Here is a 21763-nt window from a genome sequence, read left to right on the forward strand (position 1 = left end):
GACAGGTATTGAAGGTGATTGACCAAATGTTGTGATTCATAGTTAGCTACAAAATTCTTAAGAAATTCATTTCTCTCAGGAAAAAGAAAAAAAAGAAAAAAAAAAAAAAAAAAAAAGAAAACATTTACTAGTCCTCCAGAAAGGAAGCTTGATCCAATGCATGATCAGAACCAATCTTTAACAAGGAAAATTCAATAAGACTTGTAGATTAAGATTGCAATTAAACAACCTCAGGAAAAATTTTCTGTTCAGCTTTAATAGAAAGCAATATTTTTTGTGCAAAGAATTTCTGTTGAAAATAGGGGTCATATAGAACATGACTAAACATCACTCTGATATTTGTTACTTTTTCAGGAAAAAGTGAAACATTGGTGATTATTTCAGAAGTTATTTTGCTAGAAACAGTAATTAAAGAATTGCAACAAATGCACTTGAAGCTGTGTATTTATGCTGTTCAAACTGAGAAACTTCTGAGGACGGTTGATCCAAGCAAAGTTATAGAATGAAGCTGAGTTTCTTCCTCAATTCCTTCTGAATGTCCAATATTTATGTTAAAATCATATTTGTCAATAATCCTGAGCTATTTTCCTGTAGCTAGCTTCAGTTTTCTGTGTAGTGAGGAATTCCACAAGTAAAAGGAATTTCCTTGATGATCTGTAAAGGCACAATCTTTCACCACTACAGTCTCAAAAGTTACCTCACCAAAGCTATTGGTGCTGGCCGTATTTTATAACATTCAGCAGAACATGTACATATTGAGTCAACCTCTCTAATCTGGAAACCCCCACTATTCACACCAAATTTAAGCACCACTTCTGAAAAATGTGGAAAATAACCTTTAAGGTAGTCATTAAGAGTACTGCTAGGAGTGTCATATAAATATCTTATTTACAAAAGTGTTGAATGTCATATATTCAGAGGGAGATGTGCCAAAAACTGCTAATTACACTGTTACTTAATGCCAAACAGGTAGTTGCATTCAGCCCACTTAAATGCTTGCTGCAATCTGGGTTGCTTCGGCAGCATTACAGAAGCACAGAATTGTAAGGGTTGAAAAGGACCTCTGGAGATCATCTGGTCCAACCCGCCTGCTAAAGCAGGTTCCCTAGAGTAGGTTGCACAGGAAAGAGTCTAAGAGGGTTCTGAATATCTCTAGAGAAAGAGACTCCATAACCTCTCTGGGCAGCCTGTTCCAGTGCTCTGTCACTGTGTTCTAAGTCAAGAAGTTTTTTCTCATGTTTGTATGGAACTTTCTGTGTTCCAGTTTGTGCCCATTGTCCCTTGTTCTGTTGCTGGATAGTGTTAAAAACAGTCTGGCAGCATCCTCTTGACATCCGCCCTTTAGATCTTTGTAAGCATTGAGAAGATCCTCTCTCAGCCTTTTATTCTACAGGCTGAATGGTCCCAGGTCTTTCAGCTTTTCCTCATTAAAGAGATGCTCCAGGCCTCATCTTCCTAATCCTCTGCTAGACTCTCCAGCAGTTCCAGACTTCTAAACATGGATCCAAATCTCATTGCCCATTGCTTTCTCCATGCTTTTATCCCTTCTCCATTCAGATAACCAGGAGGTTTGTTTTTTGTTTTTTTGTTTTTTTTTTTTTCCCAACCCAGTGACACTTGCAAATACTCTTTTTCTCCCTTGAAATATTTCAATTTCTTTACATACTTTCTGTCCTTTGTACAGCTCTCCTCTGGGTTATCTTCTGATTCTTGGGACAGAGGTGACCATCACTTGCTGAACTTAGCCCATTCTCCCCAGCTGATGAATTCCTGTTAGGTTATTTTTTCTGCACACCCATTTTGAATTATTTGCTTTGCTTAGATATATGTTGGTTCAGCAATGGAATTAATGCTCACATTCCTTTTTATGCCTCAAATCAATTTCTGGTCAAAAGGCCAACCCAGAAGCAAGGTACACACACACACATAAATATATACATCTTTGGAACTTTTCTGGAGAGTTGCCCAAGATTTGTGCCAAGCTAGGGGGAAGCACATCAATACAATGCACAGGACTGATCTGCAAATCTAATCCTAATTATTTTGTAGGCAGCCAAACCACCAGGTATGGTGGTCCCAAGCACTGTGCAGAGCTTGTATGCAAAAAATATGAAACATACCAAACAAACAGTGGTAAAATTTGTCATCACGTTAATGCAGCCAGGAGGTAATCAGAGACAATTTAACAGATGTTTCAATGCTTAAGCCAGAACAAACAGAACAGATAATTTTCCCTACTTTCTCTTCAGAAGCAAGTGCCAGAAAGTTCTGAAATTTCACTGTGTAGCACATGAAAAAAAAAGATAATTTTTTGATCATCAACAAAGGCAATGTTTGCAGCCAGGCAATCCCCAGAACCAGAAGCCAGGCTATAAGTCCAGGCTGCTGTATAGGAATAGCAGGGGTGTAGTGTCATCTGTTGATTCCTGATGGCTCTTGTTTGAGTACAAGAAATTTTGAAATATTGCACACTACTCTTAACTGGAAGCAGATTACTTAAGAGTATGAACAAGAATCATAAAATCATAGAACAGTTTGAGTTTAAAGAGACCCTTAAAAGCCATCTAGATCAGCTCCTTTGCAATGAACAGGGACATTTACAGCTAAATCAGGTTGCTCAGCTCCATTCAGCCTGACCTCGGATGTCTCCAAGGAAAGGGCATCCCCACCCTCTTTGGGCAACCTATGCCATTGTCTCTGAGTAAAAAACATATTCCTTTTATCCAGTCTAAATCTCCCTTGTTTTAGTTTGAAACCATTTCCCTTTGTCCTATCACAACAGTTCCTGCTAAAGGATTTTTCCCCTTCTTTCTTATAGCCCCTTCTTAGATACACAGTATCCCATCCCACTGTCAAAATCACTACTTTTCTAAACTTCAGGGCTGATAGAACGTCATATCTTTTTTCTACTTTCTTTTTTTCCTATTTTTTTCCCCTACACCATGTGATTTTGCAAGAAATGAATGAAACACATGCTCACTCACTGCCTGTGCGATCCTCCTGATTGCAGAGAGGTGTCCCGGGGCACACATCAATGAGGAATACAGCCCAGAGGTCACAAGCTCAGATTGCAAAACTCCCACACTTAATTCACTGCTCTAATTATACCATCAGCTGTCATTACTACTGTTATTAGGATCTGTCATCCCGACCTATCAAGGAGGGCTAGGGGAGAGCAAGTGCCCTGGGTATTATGCAGGAATCAGGGCTTCGGCAACCAAGGATCCTGCACCTGAGGCTGCAAAATTAAGCTGTTTTGAAGCAGTTGGTATAGAAACTTCAGATGTGAGGTGGTTTTTACACAGCTGCTTCCTCTCTCCATGCATGTGTCTGAGGGGTTGCTTTTTTCTGGTATTTCCCACTCTCTGTAGTTTGAAGACTATTAAGCCTCACTCTCCCAACCAGAGGTCTGGTCTCGCGATGACAGCTGATGAACATCACAAAAAATCACTGTGTTATTTCAGATAATCTTTTTTTATCCATAGATATACATCTCTTTGGGAGAAGGGAGGAATAGAGAGAGCAAAGGGTTAAAACTCCTACCTTCCCCAGAAAGCGATGAGTTTGCTGGGCAATGAGTATGCTGGCTTGCATCTATCCACCCCAAACGTGAAAGTTGTGCAATAATCCCTTCCTTAATCTTTACTCAATCGTCATCAGCACAGTGATTCACCCAGTGCCACCATCTGCTTTCTCTGGAACTGTGAGCTGAAACCCCAGACGAAATCAAGCAGTGTGGGGATGGGGAGAGCTGCCATCCCCACAACCCACTCCTACCCAGGCTCCCACCCCCAAGTGACAGCTGTAGGGTTATATTTATCACAGGTGTGCAGTTGGCATTTGACATTAAAAAAAAAAAAAAAAAAAAAAAAAGCTGCTCTTTCTTTGCAGCAAGACTTCCCCTGCATTTGCCATTTTGAAGGTTTTGCAGTAATTAGACAGTCATCTTCATGACTGCCTCACCCAAACTTTGCTGGAGATTAAACGCATCTTCCCCGTGACAACAATTTCAGCCCTAGCAGGATCTAAAAAAGGGTTTTAATCCTGGTTATTTTCTGTTCCGCTTAATTGCCTTACCCAAAACTTACACTTCGTATAAAGACAATCCATCTTTTCCTTACTTGCTTCTGAAATAATCATTATCCTCCTCTGCAGAAATTAAATATATATATATATTAAAAAGTGATATGGGTTAGAAGGAAACTTGACATTGAAAACAGACTCCCAAGCCATGGATATCTTGAATAATCCAAAGACTTCACAGAGTTACTTTTTGGAGCTAAACGAGCATTAATGAAGGATGTTTCCCCCCTCCCTCCCCTGTGCTGCTTCCCCTCCCCTTTCCTCTTCCACTGAGAAGTTTCCATGAGTAATCCCAAAAACAATATTTAGATGACTGAAATGTTAGAGCATAATGTTACTGCATAACACAGCATGTCCAGAACTTTCCACTGGGATGGAAATCTTTTATTTTCAATATATTAAAGGAGAAGTAAATATTATGGTGAGGAGAAAAACGGATGCTTTGAGAAATTATTTTACATTTTTGCTGTTTTCCTACCTTTATGTCAACTCTTTTGGAACAACATCAGATTTTCTAGGAAGTGGCTTGTTGAGAATAGAATCTGAATGCTTTTTGGGGGGATAAAGTCAGGTTTGATATTAGGAAAAACTTCTCCAAATGAGTGGTGCATTGGAATGAGCTACCTCATGGTAGAGTCACCATCTCTTGACGTGTTCAAGAAAAGTGTGGTACGTGGACAAGGTCTAATGGACAGTATTGCTGATAGATTGACAGTTGGCCTAGATGATCTTAGAGGTCTTTTCCAACCTTAATGATTGTATGATTCTATGAACTGTCATGCACTCCCTGCTTTTTGCTCCTATTGCATTTCTGAGCAGATGATCAGATCAACTACCTTTCCTACAGACTACTAAAAATGCTGGTATGTTTTTCCTGGCTTTCAAGACAATGTAAAATACTTCTGCTGCCTTCATATGGCACTTATGCAGTATCACAAACAGCGAAGTCAGCTGCTGCCTTTACCAAGCCAAACCTTCATCCCCAGTGTAATTTATCAGCCTAGTCTTCCTCATTTCAAATTTAATCTCTTAGAGATTTAAATTCAGAAAACTCATAGCTGATATTCCCAGAATTGTGTAGAGCAGCCATCTTTCCGGGATAAGAATGTTGTGACAGTAAAGCACATTTCCGTGCAAGATTGAGATGATTTTGGGGCAGCTCCTTGCTTTTCCCCAGACTTTCTGTTTGACTGTGGGTAAGCCCCACCATTTCACCAGGAAGTAGTTTATCATCTCTGAAATGGTGCTGAGGCTATAAACTCACTGTCTTACTGATGGGGAGTATTAAAATTCCGCAAAGAAATAATATATGCAGGTCTCTTCCAAAGAGGCTGTGGTTTTGGTGGAGATTCCCATTCTAAACAAGCCTGCATAGGTAGCGCCAATGGTACCAACCACAGTACAGACCTACTTCAAGTTTAGCTCAGGTATATCAAAGTTATAAAGCAGACACAGCAGTGAGTCATGTAATACGGAGAGGGTTAAAGACGGGAATACTGATTATCTTTTAAACACTGAATCTGCAGTATGAATGTGGTAAGACCAATAGGAAACCTGTTATTTATCAGTATTGCTTTCAGAGTCAACCTGCTTCTCAAATCCATTAAAAAAATCTTGGTGCACTGAATTGGTCCAGGCAAGGATTACTTTTTCAGTGGTTGGTTTTGACTGCACTTTGGCCACTTACAGCCCACAATTCCCCATTGCATCAGAATCAAATCATACAATTGTTTGAGCTGGAACAGACCGTTAAAGGTCATCTGCTCCAACTCCTCTGCAGTGAATAGGGACACCTACAGTTCAGTCAGGTTGCTCTGAGCCCCGTCCAGCCTGACTTTGAATGTCTCCCAAGGACAGGGCATCCACCATATGCTTCGGCCTCGAGCAAAGCAGATTTTCTTTTTCCACATATAAAAATTAAAAAAAATCTCAATGGAAATTCACAAGTCCCACAGTCACTTTGCTGATCTAGCCAGCTGGCCACCTTCTTTCATGCAAAATGTTTCACATGAACAGTTCTTGTTTTATGCTTTGTAACATTTTCATGTAACTCATGAGAAGTGATTCATATTTCTTTGGTATTCTCCAAAGATCATACTTAGAAATTGAATTCTTAGAAATTTTTAATTCCCTTGTGTAGGTGGGACTGTGGGTGCTGTGCTCAGGTTCATTATGATAATACAGTCTCAGAAAGTGTCACATAAGCCACTTTACAGTAATAAACAATAATAATCATGAATTCACAAAAGTCTCAAGCTTCTGATCTGAAAAAAAAAAAAAAGTACAGTAGAGCCAAGAATAACATATCTGAGAGTGTTATTTTGCCTTTACAGCAGTCAGTTGTTCTTACATTTAATGTATGTGAATGAAAACAGTAATAGTAAATTAGCAAATAATTTGAATGGTAGATTGGAATTTGAGGTCCGTGCTTGATTCGATGCCTTGCTGTGACACTTTCAGAATGATTTCAGGAAAACTACTGAATCCTTATTTTCTCCTATAAAATGTGCTACATATATTTTGATCCTAAACTCTCCTGGTGGAAAAAGATGGAGTAAATGCTGAGCCTGTATATTGCTTAACAAGGCAGGAAAGTGACAAGAAGGAGGGATTGAAGATACTGGTGATTTCTGCTAGGAATGTTCAGTGATTCTCTTTTCGGCTCAGAATCCAGAAGTGATTAAAATAATGAATCTTCAAAGGCTTTTTTTTATATATATAATGGGATTTTTTTCCTAGTACTTACATATATATTGAAATGGAAATTTGATGTTATTTAATTATTGGTACTTGGATATTATGCTTAGTCAAATATCATATGAAAATTTCCTAATTTTCAGTATATTTCACTTCTGTTATTGTTGTGGTGGTGAAGATGAGGAACTGAAAAAAAAAGTTAGGAATTACAATTCAAGAACAAGAAAGATAAGAGAGGGGTTTTTTGTTGTTGTTTTTTTTTTTTTTCAACTACAAAATATAAAATTTTGATGAAAACTGGCTGATGCTTTATACTTGGTCTGAATTTACTGACCCAGACAGTTTCTACGTCTGTCAATACTGTTGTCATGTCTAAGACCTCAAAAGATGCTAATGTGTGCAAAGAGAATTCAGCTAGAGGAAAGGAACCTTTGACTTTGATCCCTGCTCCTAGATTTGTACATTTTACATTAAAAAGTCATTTGATGAAGTAAAATAAAAGCACTTGGAACTTTACAGCACCAAAGTTCTTCAATGGATCTAATCTCCTGCCATGACCAACCCCTGCAGCAGGCTGCTCTTGGATCCATGACACCTTTGTTAACATGAATGTGTTCCCAATGCTTGAACCTCTCTTTGAAACTGAAGAAATCAGATGGGATTGAAGATTAAAGTAATGTTCATTCACTGCTGTTTTTCACCAAGTAGAACAATTTGCTGTAACTGCAATTAAGAAAATGTTTGTAAAATATAGGAACTTTGTTAGAATGACTTTTTAAATTGGTTTTGTGAGAGATGCCTATCTTAGGGCAAGATCTCCCATAATATGGCCATGGCCAGCAGCCCGCTCCAAACTCTTACACACCAGTACCTCCAACAGTAGGATTTGGTGAGGCCTTTACTAGCTCCCCTTCATCCCTGCCCAAGCCTTAGCTTTTGTTCCTTAGTGAAAATTGAGATTAGAAAAAACTCTCTGAGAAGATATGTTGTAAATGAGATAAATAGGATTTTTTTTTTTTTTTTTTTTTTCTGTCCTGAACTGTTCATCAGCTTCAACATTGAAGCCGCTGCATTTGATTTATATGCAGCTTTTCAACTTCACAGAAATATCTGCGGTTGCCTTGCTTTTGGTATACACACAGTAGTCAATTTGTGTGTTTTAAAAACATAGGAGTAAATAATTTTTATTTTATTTTTAATTGAACTCAATTAGAAGAAGAATGTAAGGGGATCTTTCCTTGGCTTTACCAAGCTTTGCAGGTTGGTAAGGAAAAAAAGGCCATGCAAGTCTACCTCTTTACTATTTTCAGTTTTCTCCTTTCATACATATTTTTGATGTTTTAGTTTGAAAGTCTTTCACAGAGAACATAACATTAATAGTCACATTTCATTCCAAAGAAATTTTTCACACTCACAGATTAATGCAGAAATATTTATTTAGAAGCAGCAGAAAGTAAGTCCTCCTTAACTGTTGTCAAGTGACAAATGCATTAAAGGTTAAGACAATGTCCATGGCTCACTTAGGTAAATACTATCAGTCTGAATCTCCTTTTAAGCAGGAGATAACCAAACCCACTCAAGAAATAACAGCAAACATAGCAAGACAAAGTAAACTCATGTTAAAAGAAATTAGTATCTAACAAAACAGGGTAACAACTTAACAAGCTACTGTTGCAGCACAAATCTCTTTAAGTACCAGGAAATAAGCCACTGAACCTTCATCACTGAAGTGAAGTCCCTACTTGTAAAACTTCAGATGGCTGAAAACTCCTTTGATTCGATGCAAATCAGAGAGGCTTTTTCTGTTGTTGCTTTTTTTTTTTTTTTTTTTTTTTTTTTTTAAGGTGTTATTAGCTTCTAATGTAACTATGTGCTAGGTGAGCTGAATAAAAAGATGAAGGATGAGCAAACACAAGATAGCATAACTTCTCCTTGCTTGTATATTCATTGAGGATGGGCAAATTTAAAAACAACAATAGCAACTCTTAAGTGTTTGCACTTCTGTTGATTTCCCTCTTTCATCTTCTGGTGTAAGGTAATGTTTAGTGTGATATCTCGTTAACCACTCTAAAGTCATTCTGCTTTGTAATCTTTGCTTCAGAGGTACCTAGCATTTCAAACATTAAATAGGGTGTTATACCCACATATAGAGAGGTAATAATATAACTTCTGTTATGACTCAGTGTAAGGATGGATTCCTTTTCAATTTACACCTTCCCTGGCGTGCAACCCACTGCTCACTGTCTGGTCTGCTTTGTCCTCTGTGTACTATCTATGGACAATACAAAACTGTTTCAACTCTCAGGCTTAAGAGGCTTAAGTCTGTAGCTCAGACTATAGGCTTCCAGAGACTTTAAGCTCTGCTAGTACAACCTGCTGTACAAAGCAGGCCCTTCTATTTCATTTAGCTGCTTCTGCAAGAAGTATTGAATCTTGTTTGACTGATTCAGGACTTCCACGTTATCAAACATATCTGCCAGAATGTGCATTTGAAAAGAATCCACTACATTTCTTCATAACACGTGTCAATGTTCAATCTGTCTTACATAAATATAACAGCCTAAATCATAACGTACATTTATCTGCTGCCAGTCCGTTGCTCCAAAAGTTCTAGACTGACCTGGAGATATCCCTACTGCATGTCACCCTATGTGATAATCTCCCTTGATAAATCACAAATGCTTCTTCCATTCTGACAATCTTTTATCCGCTTCTTCTCAGTCATTAAGAGTCTTTTACACTGCAGTGTTTCAGAATGTTTCTTCCTGTGTTGCACCTTGGTATTCAATCTTTTTTTTTTTTTTCCTTGATGAGTTTCTATAAAACTGAAATCATTATATAGATCTGCGTTGAAGCACTGTGGTGAGCAACACAATGCCAACAGAAAGCTGCAGAAGCACTAAACTATAAAATAAATACTTTGAGTGGCCAAGACACTTGAATCAGAGTAAAGGGTTACTATACTACTATTTTCCCTGTGTATGTAGAACATGCTTATGCACTAGATGCTAGGTTCAACAGCAAACATGTCCAGGTACAAATCCCAGTTTGGCTACATAGATGCAGTTCAATGAGCAGTAAACCTGGCACAGTTCCACTGTGCAAGTGCAGAAAAGATATCAAATCTCACATTTCCACCTATCTCAATCCCCACTGCTTAAACAGAGAGCACAAGGCTCTGAGTCACTGTGAACTCATAAGTGTGAACCTATGTAAAAGTACTGGTCAGATCTTTTCATGACGTAAAATTTTTCATCTTATTGTTTCAATAAACAGAGGGATTTGTGCCAGCTACAGCAAGAAAATAACAGCAAAGAAATATAACTAGACAAGCTTATTTTTCAGTTCTAAGTGCAATTCACTAAGGGCTGAGTTTGTCTATCTTTTTAGACAAAATGCAGTGATAATAACATATTAAATAGGGGGGGGTTGGGGGGGGGGGGGGGAGGGGAGCGGAGCAGGGCTATGCATGACATAGGCTGTGTGGCATTTACTTCAACTCTATTTCTTTTCATTATTCCCCGAGATTTAAAATCAGTCTTGATTGACTGACAGTTCAAGGGAAGAAGTTCATGTTTAGTAGCCATGAGTTGACCATCTTTGATAACCTATTGCTTGGCTTGATTTGGAGTTGGTGTTCCTCTGCAGGAGCATCGGCATCAGCTTGAGCCAAGTCCCAGTGGAACTCAGCTCTGTGATTATGTCACCACTTAGCAAAATAATGAGCTCTGATGGGTTGAAATGAATCCTGGTCCCAACAGATTGAACTTCTTAGCCTTTACCATATCAGCCATCTCTCCATTTTTAGATATAGGGTTTCAGTAAAGTAGAGGGCAAGGCCAAGTTCAGAATAGGACCCTGAACAGAGATTGTCATTAATAATATCAGTTTAACACATTTGTCTGAGTGATTTTTTTTTTCTGCTGCTTATCTTCCATGAATTTAACCCCCTTTTAGACAGTCTTGGAAGTTTTCTTTTTAATTAATCAAAATAGAACAGGTTTTGCTGATTTCATACAATATACATGCAATGTGAGTTACTTTCCAAGATCATTGTGAAACCTTTCTGTATTGTATGATCTATCTCTAATGAGGGAATTCATTATATTTATCTTGAAACCTTGTCCACTGTTAATTTGTGATGGGAGCCTGATAAGGCAAATTGCTGCCTGCCAGAAGACTGGCATTTCCAGGATAGTTATGGTGGGACCAGCTTTCTCTCTGACTCATGGTTTTGACAACTCCACCCTCTTTTTCAAGACACTGGAGCAACATGCGTCCACTGAAAATCACTGGTGTGTGCTTAAGTATGTGGCTGCATTGCCCTCTAGTGCTGACCCTCAGAGGAGAAGTGTTAATGTTATTACAATTACGTGCAAATCCAGTCCATTTAGCAGATAGGGGTTCACAGATCCACTACTGAGACACAAGTTGACCAACTCAAGAGATGCTGTCACGTGTGCAAAAAAAATGTAGTATAAGGTGTGCCAGCAGCTGGTGAAAAGACTGAGGTTTGCTTAGAAGAGTCTTGAACACCTTACTGCTCCAATTGGATGAATGCATGTATATTTCACTTATCCTTTAGGGTTTTAATAGGACACATAAAGATTTTTCAAGTGTTTCTCTTTTTTTTTTTTTTTTTTTTTTTTTTTTACAGAAAACACTGGCAGCTGGAAACATCACAGCTTATAAGAGGGGATCATAGAAGAAACATGCATGATTTCTTTAGCAAGTATGAGATTCTTCATCAAAGTTGAGATGCTCTTTCAGTACTACTGTTTACAAGTTCCTAAAACCATCAGAATACACCAGTTAAGAAAATTCCATTGGACAGAGAAGACCAAGGATCAAATTTTTATCTTGTCTGAACCAGCATGGGAAATTTAATCTTCTCCATCCCAACTAAGATGTCTATAAATTGAAGTACAGAATATTTTTAAAATAAGATTGCCATTGTGAAGGACATCTTTCATTTTGATCACAAATTCCACTTCTTACTTTATTTCTCTTTGTATTTCTCCTCTGTTCTTCATCAGAACTTGCAGTTTTCAGAATCTGTAATATGTGGTTGTCTCTAGAAAACAAAACATGTCATGGGGCTCAGCCCCATCCTGGTAAATATTTGCCTTACTAGACAAAGAGTTGATCAGTTTTTCTGAAATGTGACTGGAAATTCCATTTATCTCCTTACTTGATAGTTTAGGAAAAGCTATCTCAAAGACTGAAATCTTGTTCCGGAAAAATGAATTCCCAAATTGATTCAACTTTATGTGTATATGTATATGTATATGCATATGCATATGTATTTATTTATTTATTTATAAAAGAGAATAATGACTTCATATATTTTCTTCCTACTTTGTATAAAAAACACTTCAGGGATTGTTAATCTATTAAAAATTGCATGTTGCAGAAAACAAAATAAAGCAAAATCCCATTTTTTCAGCCAGGAAAAGCATTATTGAACAACTTTTATCGGCTCTGACCATTCTTTTGCTTTGCTTTGTTTTGTTTTGTTTTTGTATAGCAATTCACTGGATGTGATTATCACTTTTCTTTGAAAAGACTTTACTATTGACTCATAGTGTAAACCCCACAGCACTGCAAAGGAAACATCTTCAGAGCCTTGGCTGTGTGACTTAAAAGCAGGAGAACTGTAGGAAAAAAGCTATTTTCTAATGTTATCAGAATTATTATCAGGGGAAAAGTTCTTACAGAAAAGAAGTTACCAGTGAGCATGTCTGCACAGGACATGCAAACTTACGGAACAAGTTAATAAAGTGTGGAATAATATTTTAGCAGTTTACTTATTATTAGCAAGGGACCATGCCCCACATGAAACATGACTCAGCCAGCTGCAAACATACCCCTCTTAGTCCTCTGAGGTTTCTTTCTTTGATGCTCCACATATTAAAGATACTTCCCACCGCCTGCCTCCAATTTTGCTTTGTGGTAAGTTGTTTAGACATGATTTAAAAACACATTATGGGCTAAGGAGTGCGATAAGATGTAAATCAAGCTCATCCAGTCATTCAATCCAAAAATAATATGCTGGCATGGTGGGATATTAGAACTTCTGTAGGATCCCAAGTGAGAAGTCTTGAAACAAAATCAAAGTTATTGTTGTTGTTATTATTGCACTATGCTGAAGAGCAGAGGATCCTTCCCTATCTGCAATGGGCATCTGTGTCAGGTTTCCCACACTTTGGAAACCAAAGCAAATGCTTTGATTAGAAAGAATAATACACTGTGGCATATGTGGTGTGGTCTGCTGCTGCCTTATTTTTCTGAATCTATGTTAACACAAATGATGGGCAGGTTGACTTTGGTTAGGCAAAATTTGAAGAAAACTAAAACTACAATCAAATTTTTTTTGAAATTCCTTAGCTTAAGTGCCAAAAAATGTGAGGTCTGACAATTATTGGGTTCTTCATACAGGCTACAAGTTCAGAGTTTATAATAACAACTTGATAGAAAAACAAGATGAAAGGAAGGTGAAATCCTCATCAGCAAATAGAATCAAAGTTGAACTCTTCAACATCACTAAGGATGAGTTCTGGACAAATATGTTTAAAGTGATCTGCAATAAATATTAAGTGTGATATATGATATATGCCATATCGACTGTAATATCAGTTACCCATGGCCTAGACAGTCATAAAGTCTGGAAATTCTTTCCAACTGACACTGCATAGCATCTCTCCATTAACAGTCATGACACACTGGTAGACTTTCCTGTGAAAACGAATAAATTATTATACGTCTGTACAGTCCACTGGGAGAGATTCATAGTACAGAAAATGGTAATCTGAAGGTTATGTACGAAATTACATTGTTTGCTGTCTTTATTTTAACTCACTAATGATCAAACATTTCAGTATGGAAAGGGGAACATGTCTTTAGATTCAGTACTTGACTTGCCTTTTGCTTACCCTAAGATCTCAGGAGTTGAATGCAAAGCTTGAGTGAGGCCAATAGTCAATTCTGTCAATAGGAGAGGTCCTTGAAGAAGCACAATCACTTTGATCATTAAAAAAAAAGAGCCTATGACAGCTAAACCCATGGTTGGAGGTCATTCTCTCCCACAAAGTAGATTATCCTGTCTGTACAAGTTCATTATATCAAAGAAAAAAGTTGTATACGTGACTGTCATCACTCAATTTTTATATCCTTTAGATATACTGGCCCTTGAGCACCTTGAGAAGGAAGAAACTCTGGACCAGATTTGCTATTAAATTATAATCCCACATAAAGTCTGGAAGAATGAACACATTTGTTGTTGAAGAGATGCTGTGTCGTACCCTGTGTTATTCACTATGGCTGGAGGATTTACAAGGGTAAATGGCATGGAGCAAGGATATGGTATGTACTGAAATTGTCTCAGGAAATGATGAATGCAACGGAAGAAATTAATTGTTCACACAGGTGTAATATGATTTTGTCCTCTACTAAAAGCAGTAGAAAATAGTGAATTATAGAACCTACCAACAAAAATCGTAAAGCTGGGGAAGAATCCATCTATGTTCCTCAGCTTCACATTGAACTAGAAAGTTAAGGATGTCTACTCTTAGCTGAAGGAAACTGTGCTAAGGCAAAATGCTTTATTCACTTAACCTCTGTCCTGCGCGGTCCAGATGAGACTAACTTTTGTTGCCTGTGGTCGTGCTAAAGAGAATGTCACCTGTTCAGGCTGAGAACAGAAACTAAACAGTCCAAACCCATGTGTATTGTTATTTGATGACTCAGGCTCTAAATGGTGAATAACAGGAGTTGAATATGATTCAACTCAAACAAAAGTTGAACTCTTTCCCAATGCTGCAGTACTGTCAGACATTCCTGAATAAGTGGTACAACCTTATGCAAAATCCAAACAAACCTAGCATGTGAAAATGGCATTTAAGCCTGAATAAAGTGTTAAAATAAACGTATTAGGCAGTGAGGATATGTTTTGTAAACACATCAGGATTTGTGAATGGATTTTCATATTACATTAAAACCATTTAAAACCCCATTTGTGACTACAGCCATTTCATACCGTCTCTTTCTAAGTGGCTAAAGAGACATTTGTGTTTAGTCTATTAAAAGAAAGAGCAGGCACACATGGAGAATGCTGGTCCACACTGCTGAGTCTCTGTTACACTCTGAGCTAATTGCACTCCATGTCACCCCACCAATGCTGTTGGCACAAACAACACTCTTGAGCTGACATTGGAAGTCCTTTGCCGCCCTTTGCTGTGCTGAGCAGAATTTATCTCCTTTTACTTTTTACTTATTTTTTAGCAGATTTTAGAGCTGGTGTTCAAGATAAAATAGTGCCTTAAATACCAAAGAACAGTGACTGGAAGTCTGGCTCAGCTACATGCCTTGGCATTCATAACTTTGGCCTGGTTCTTCTCAGCAGAGCACAAGTGCACATACTCAACACTTTAGCCTACATATACTTTGTTGAATCCAAGTCTAGAGACTCTCCAAAACTTACAATTTTTTTCTCCTGTACCTTTTCCTCTTGGGATTTTTTCCCAATTTTACTATGTCTTCCCAAAGTAGCCCTTCAGACTGCCTTATTTCTGCAGAAATTTTCCAGGGACCTCCAAGGTCTTTGAGGAGATAGCACACTCTCCATTGACTAATAAGGAAATCAAAACATGCAATAAAATGGTGACTTTTTGGTGAGTAAAATCAGAGAAAATGAATTGCACCTGCACACTTAATAGGTAAATATCTATCTATATGTCTATTTATCAGTACTTTAAAATCATTCTAATTAACAATATTGTCAAATGGCAGATATTGGAGAAGTATGACTGACTGCTGTGAAGCTTCTTTTTAGTTGCATCTTCCTGATTGAAAATAACTGGAGATCAGGCCTAGGACTGTTTGCTGAAAATGGACAAAAACACTAATATTTAAAGATTTTTATGCTTCAGTTGTGGAGAGATTTCATATTTAAGATTAGCTCTTGTCCCACAAGACTGTAGTGTATTTCACGTGCTCAGAATCAGGAGGCTGGCTTAAAAAAATTAAATTGCAAAATAAAGGAGTAAGAGGATCATGTTGATATTTAAAGCTATTTGTATATGCTTAGATTTTCATTTTTCTTGAAATAAAGAAGAAAAAGAAGGAAGGAAAATAATAGATTTTTTTAATTATTATTATTATTTTTTTTTTACTTTAAGAACTGGGGTCTCTCAACACTGCTGTGAGATCCACACTAAATATTTTACTCCCTTCCCAGCCTGCTGTTTCCAAGTTTGCTCACTGACCGCAGCCATTGACTTTTCACAATAGAATTTCAGTCTAGCTGAAGTTAATTAATTTAAATTTGGCTTCAGCTCCCGTTCATCTCTTGTTAAGCCATCCCTTTCCTCTGCCTCAGCAAAACCCTATTATCTCATCTGTTGGACTGATCTTCATGGACAGTGTGCAGCCTGGGCACAGGTGTTAACCCTTCCTTAGTGCCTGTGTTACCCCTGGGATGATCTGTAATAAGCTTAAAGCTCATTACGACATATTTTGCTCAGATGTAGAAATGCTATTAAGAAAGCTTGTTGATTTGATCTGTCTTTTGTCTGCAAAAGACAGAGGGACTATCAGGAAATGATGATGATTTACAACTGCAAGGGTCTTTCCCCTCAAGGACATATTTTGTGTGTAGAGTAAGGCTTTATTTTATTGTGGCACTGCAGGGGGACCCAAAGTGGAAATACATCCTTGTACCCTCTGATGTCTCTCCCAAGGTAGCTGGGATGCTGATTTAAGCAGTCAGACCCCAAGTGTCTGCTAAGCTGCAGGCAGAGAAGTAAAGCTGTTCAGCTGTAACTCCCTCTCCATCCCCTGTTTCCAAAACTGCAACTGATTTAAATTCCTAGAGCGTGCTTTCAGAGATGTCTCTGAAACTCAGAAGCTCCTGTTTGGAATATTAACTGTAAATAACCTTCCAAGATAAGCTCTGTATGGCAAAATGGAAAAAAATTCCTTTGACTTTTCCTTGACGATGCAACACAAGTGCCCTCACTGTAAAGTTCTCCTCTTCATCTGTGCTGCAGATATGTCTAATGAAATGTCTTTCAACTCTATAGACACTTGCTATATGCATCCCCATTAAGCCACCCTGCCTTGCCATAGCAGACAGATCTGCTGGCACAATAGGACAATCCTAACGAGGTAATGTTGTGTTTTTCAGCTGCCACCGTCCGGAAGGATATACAATGAGTTGCAGGCAAGAACTCAATTAAAACTGCCATTTTAATTCAGCTGATTTAAAAATTTCCTTCTTCTCCTAAAGATGGATAAAGAGGTTTCCTATCTTTACATTTCAACCCACTGGCTGATAAATTCAAGGCACTTCTTGTCTGCAGATACAGCTAGCTGCAGAAGCTGCCATGCCATCAGAAATGACTTGAGAGAGACAGCCAGGGATTCAAGCTGCTTCTTAGCACCACTAAATAGGTTGATGCCTATAATTCCTAAAACCATAACAGCTCACTAGTAATTTCTGTCATTTCAACAATGTAGTTTTAGAAGAGATTTAAAAATGTATCACCACTATTTCATCAAATGCCACATTTCACCTTCTGTAGCCACTATTTTGTATCCTTCTTTGCTATTAAATTGACTTCAGTTCTTCAAATGACACATCTGTTTAAGCCTTATCTGTTCAAAGAAAGCTAATAAGCATAGCTAGGTTTAAAAGGATTAACTTGGATGGGAATTCTAAAAGTTTTCAAACATTCTTGATAGTGTTTGCTATTAAAAAAGGGAAAAATGAAAAAAAAAATGCATTTACCTTCTTAAAAACTCTCTCAAACTTAGAACGATGTGAGATTAATTCCTCAGCAGGTCAAATGGATGAGGATGACATTTCTGTGCTTAGGGAAGCTCCTGATACCTATCTAATGTCTCTCTTTGTACTTTTAAGATCTACACTGGAAAAGAGGCGAAGTTGTATTGGTTGTTTTTTTTTTTTAATTTTGAGCTGTGAAATTCAGAATAATGCTATACATATATGAGTGCTCTCTTCAGTTATATATAGATACATCTGAATTGCTGAAAAAAATAAAAGAGAAAAAAAAAGGATGCTATATAAAATGTTGATGTTAGGGCATTTATTTACAAATAATAATAAAGCTCTAAGCAGTTGTTTTCCTCTTTTTATTCTACACACATATATTCATACTCTCAGTAGCATACACCATGATGCAACCCCGGTAGGTTGCATGCCTTCTGTGTGCACAGAAGTGAGGTTCAAACAGTGGGAAGTCATCTGAAAAACATTGAGAGTGATTTTAGATGGAGAGGGTAAATTCACATCAATGCCATTTATACAATATGAACTACATGTCGGGCCCTGTACAAGACTCTGCTCTGGTGAAACCAGTGCCTGTCTTTATGGCGAACTCAGCAACAGTGATATGAGACTGGAGAGTTGGCTTGCACTGGAAGAAATCCTCATACACATCCATGTATGGATAAATGATAAACTAAATAAGAAATAGCTGACACTTGAGAAATAGTAAATATTGCCAAATTTACTTGCTGTCTGCCACCAGTAATGGTTCAGAACAAGAATAAAAAACACTTTTATTTATTTATTTATTTATTTAAGAGAAAATTGAAAGCAGAAAGCTATTGCCATCTTTTCTCCAGAAAGGCCGACTCCCATGAGTGACTCTGACTTTCTCTGTATATGGATTTTAGATGCAATTACAACTGAAGGAGAGAAGCCAAGCAAAGCAGACACAGGCACTAATACTGTATCTGTCAGTCACAGAGATGAGCTGCTCACCTCTAGCTTTAACCAAATTAACACATCAGTGACTTATGCATAACTTTGGGACTTTAATTCACAGCTTGAACAAACCATAAACAAGAAACCAAGGCACGGATTTCATATTTCTCAGTAAATGCTTCAAAGGCAACTGGAGCCAGTGAATAGCCCAAGTCATGCAGTAGGTGTGTTCACCATTACAGAGCATCCCAAATTTTCTGATCCTCCAGATTTTCTTACCATACAGAGGTAGGCCAGGAGGTAATATACAAGGCAGAATATGGTTTTTGATTTGTGTTTAGGATCATCTTGGAGACAACCTAGAAATTGCTTTTGTTTTTCTGTTCTGGTAAAACTCTGTAGAATTTGGATTCAGAAGGGAAATTTTATCAATTCTGAATGTGAACCAAAAGGCAGACCTTGTAGGCTGGCTCAGCCCCAAAGGTTCACATCAGTATGTACTTTCATCAGAAAATCAGAGTGGGAGGCTGAGAAACTGCTCTGGGTCCTTATTCATCTAGGGATGAATATGCACTAGGGAGAAATATGAATCCACTGAAAATCTAATCAAGAATCTTTGGAAATCTTACTTACTTTCCATCCTCATTTCCACTTCTTTTTAACCCTCTGGAAGATCCAGACCTTGTAACTATAATCTGACTATTGTCTTCAGTGGATTTATGTGAATCTTCATAGGTATAAATAGATCAACTTTTATTTAATCCATGCTAAATATTGTTTTCACTCAAGTATCACATAAAAATGCACTGCATTTTGGATTGGTAGCTTTTCCAAGTAAGCTGTGAAGAACCATGGGAACTGTAAGAAGATGGGCCTACCCATAACAATCTGGACTCAGGTCTACATTGAAATTCTAAGCCATTTCCTTTCAAAATTCAGCATGGTTCATCTTCTAAGACATTGCATCACTTTAATTACTACTGGAAAATGATCATTTCACCCAGTTAATCCAGTTTGTCTTTGAAAGTATAATAAAGTACTATCTAATAATAAAGTTTGTGCTTATCATCTGACCAAGCTTCTAACTAAAGTACTGTTTACTGATCTAATGATCTGGCTTTGCTTTAAACAATAACATCTAAATATAAACACTGATTCCTCCACTTGATCTCCTACACATTTGATTTTATGTAGGTCATTAATGATGCCAGCAAGGATGGGCTTTAATGTATTTAAATAAAGTAAAGTTGAGGAAACATGTGGGAGAGTAGGAATCTAGTAGAGCAGTTGAAGTATGTTGGCTAATGATTCCAGTCAGTGCAATGCCTCATAGTTGCCTGCCCATGGGGCAACTGTATTATTTAGAAACAAGTACCTCTAAAATATATCTTAGGGTTGGGCTGTAAATTACAGACCGAGTCTATCAGAACCTTGTTGACTATTCTTTGGATTTAAAGCAGTGAATAGGTTTGCTTGTTGAAAAGAAGTAGTTAAAGCATTACTTGTACACGTGTACACAGAATCACAGAATCACAGAATGGCCAGGGTTGGAAGGGACCCCAAGGATCATGAATCTGCAACCCCCCTGCCAATGCAGGGCCACCAACCTCCCCATTTAATACTAGACCAGGCATCCACACAGAAAGGATGGAAAAGGAAGACTAAAGTCGCTCTTTCTTTTTCACTGTGATGAGGATTCCAAGGGATTGAACCAGCATATTGAAGTCTCAGGCGAAACTCCAGTATCTTCACTGAATAGATGTATCCACAAATCTTGCATTGACAGTTTGTCACTTAGTGATCAACAACTGCAGTTACTCCTTTCTCCTGTAACTCTATGTAATAGAAGCTGAACTATTTTGAGTAAAATAGTTTGGAAACAAAACATCAACACAGCTGAGAACGTGTATGAAAGTCCTGGAAGTCTAAGCAGTGGTATTGCATGGAGAGTTTCTGTATCTCAGAATGTGGTAGAAATGAGACAGATTCTCTGAGCTCCGATGAATACAAAAAAGGTCATATCATCCTAACATTACTTAGAATTGAACGATCATTAATGCAGGAAAGACCACTAAGATCAGCTAGTCTATCCACCAACACATCCCTATCAAGCCCACTAAACCATGTCCCTCAGTGCTATATCTACCTTTTCCTTGAATGCCTCTAAGGATAATGACTTCACCACTTCTCTGGGCAGCCTGTTCCAATACCTCACCAAATGCTTGCTGCCAAAGCTCCTTTCAGTAAAAGACAAGGCTGACATTCAAGAGCAGTTTATACGACTTCCCTCAGTATAACACTACAGAAAGAGCAATGTAAATCTGAGTGGAGTTCAATGGCCTGGACTTCAAAAGGATTCAATCTCAAATAAGACTGTTTCAGAGCCTCATGTGGAAGTGGTACCAAACACAAAATCAGTCCCAGATACCTGAGAAAAACAAGAAGCTGGTGGTTTGATTCCATAGGTGGCACCTTTGAATGAAGAAGAGAATTGCTGGCAAAATAATAAAGACAATGTGAGAAAATTGTACATTTGAGTCTATTTGTCACATTGTCAGCAGAAAAAACAAGAGCAAGACTTACAACCACAGAGATATATATAATGGGGCAGAATTTAGCCTCGTGATAGAAGCAGATGTGCCCTCTACTCCCAGCAAATCTTTGTTTCTATATGACTGTCTCTGAAAACAAATTGGAAGAACATTTTGGGTGTCTTTAACACAGCATGTTAGACAAGAAAGAAGTAAACCCACAGTTCTTCGTGTTATGAGGGTCACCTAGAGACTGTTCCCACAGTTCTATTTAGCTAATGAAGTCATACAAACCATGCACAAAGTGGCACCAATGACCCCTGTGTCGCTGGATGCCAAACTTTAAAGGTAACATGATAATGGCTTTGGATGTAGAAACAAAGGAAGCCTATGTGCAACCACATAAGCAGGAGAATGACAAACAAAGATACTATAGAATGGAAATAGATAATTTCAGGCAGGGAGAATGTAAAGTAATAGCTCCTGCCAGTTCCACTGCTCATTGCCATGCAGGCTTCGCTTTCTGTTCTCCTTCTCTATTTTTCTGCCTTTTATACTCAATGAAGAGATTTGTTTTGTAACATGGAGCAAAAACACATAAACAGACTTACTAATTCCCCCCCAATTTTCACATAGAATCAAACGTATAAGTATCCTACTCAGGGCTGTGAAATGCACTGTCCTCTTGTGAAAGAAGCCTCGACAAAAGATACTCCAAAGAATA

Source organism: Lagopus muta, chromosome 1 (genome assembly GCF_023343835.1).
Source record: "Lagopus muta isolate bLagMut1 chromosome 1, bLagMut1 primary, whole genome shotgun sequence".
In the NCBI taxonomy this organism is placed as follows: Eukaryota; Metazoa; Chordata; class Aves; order Galliformes; family Phasianidae; genus Lagopus; species Lagopus muta.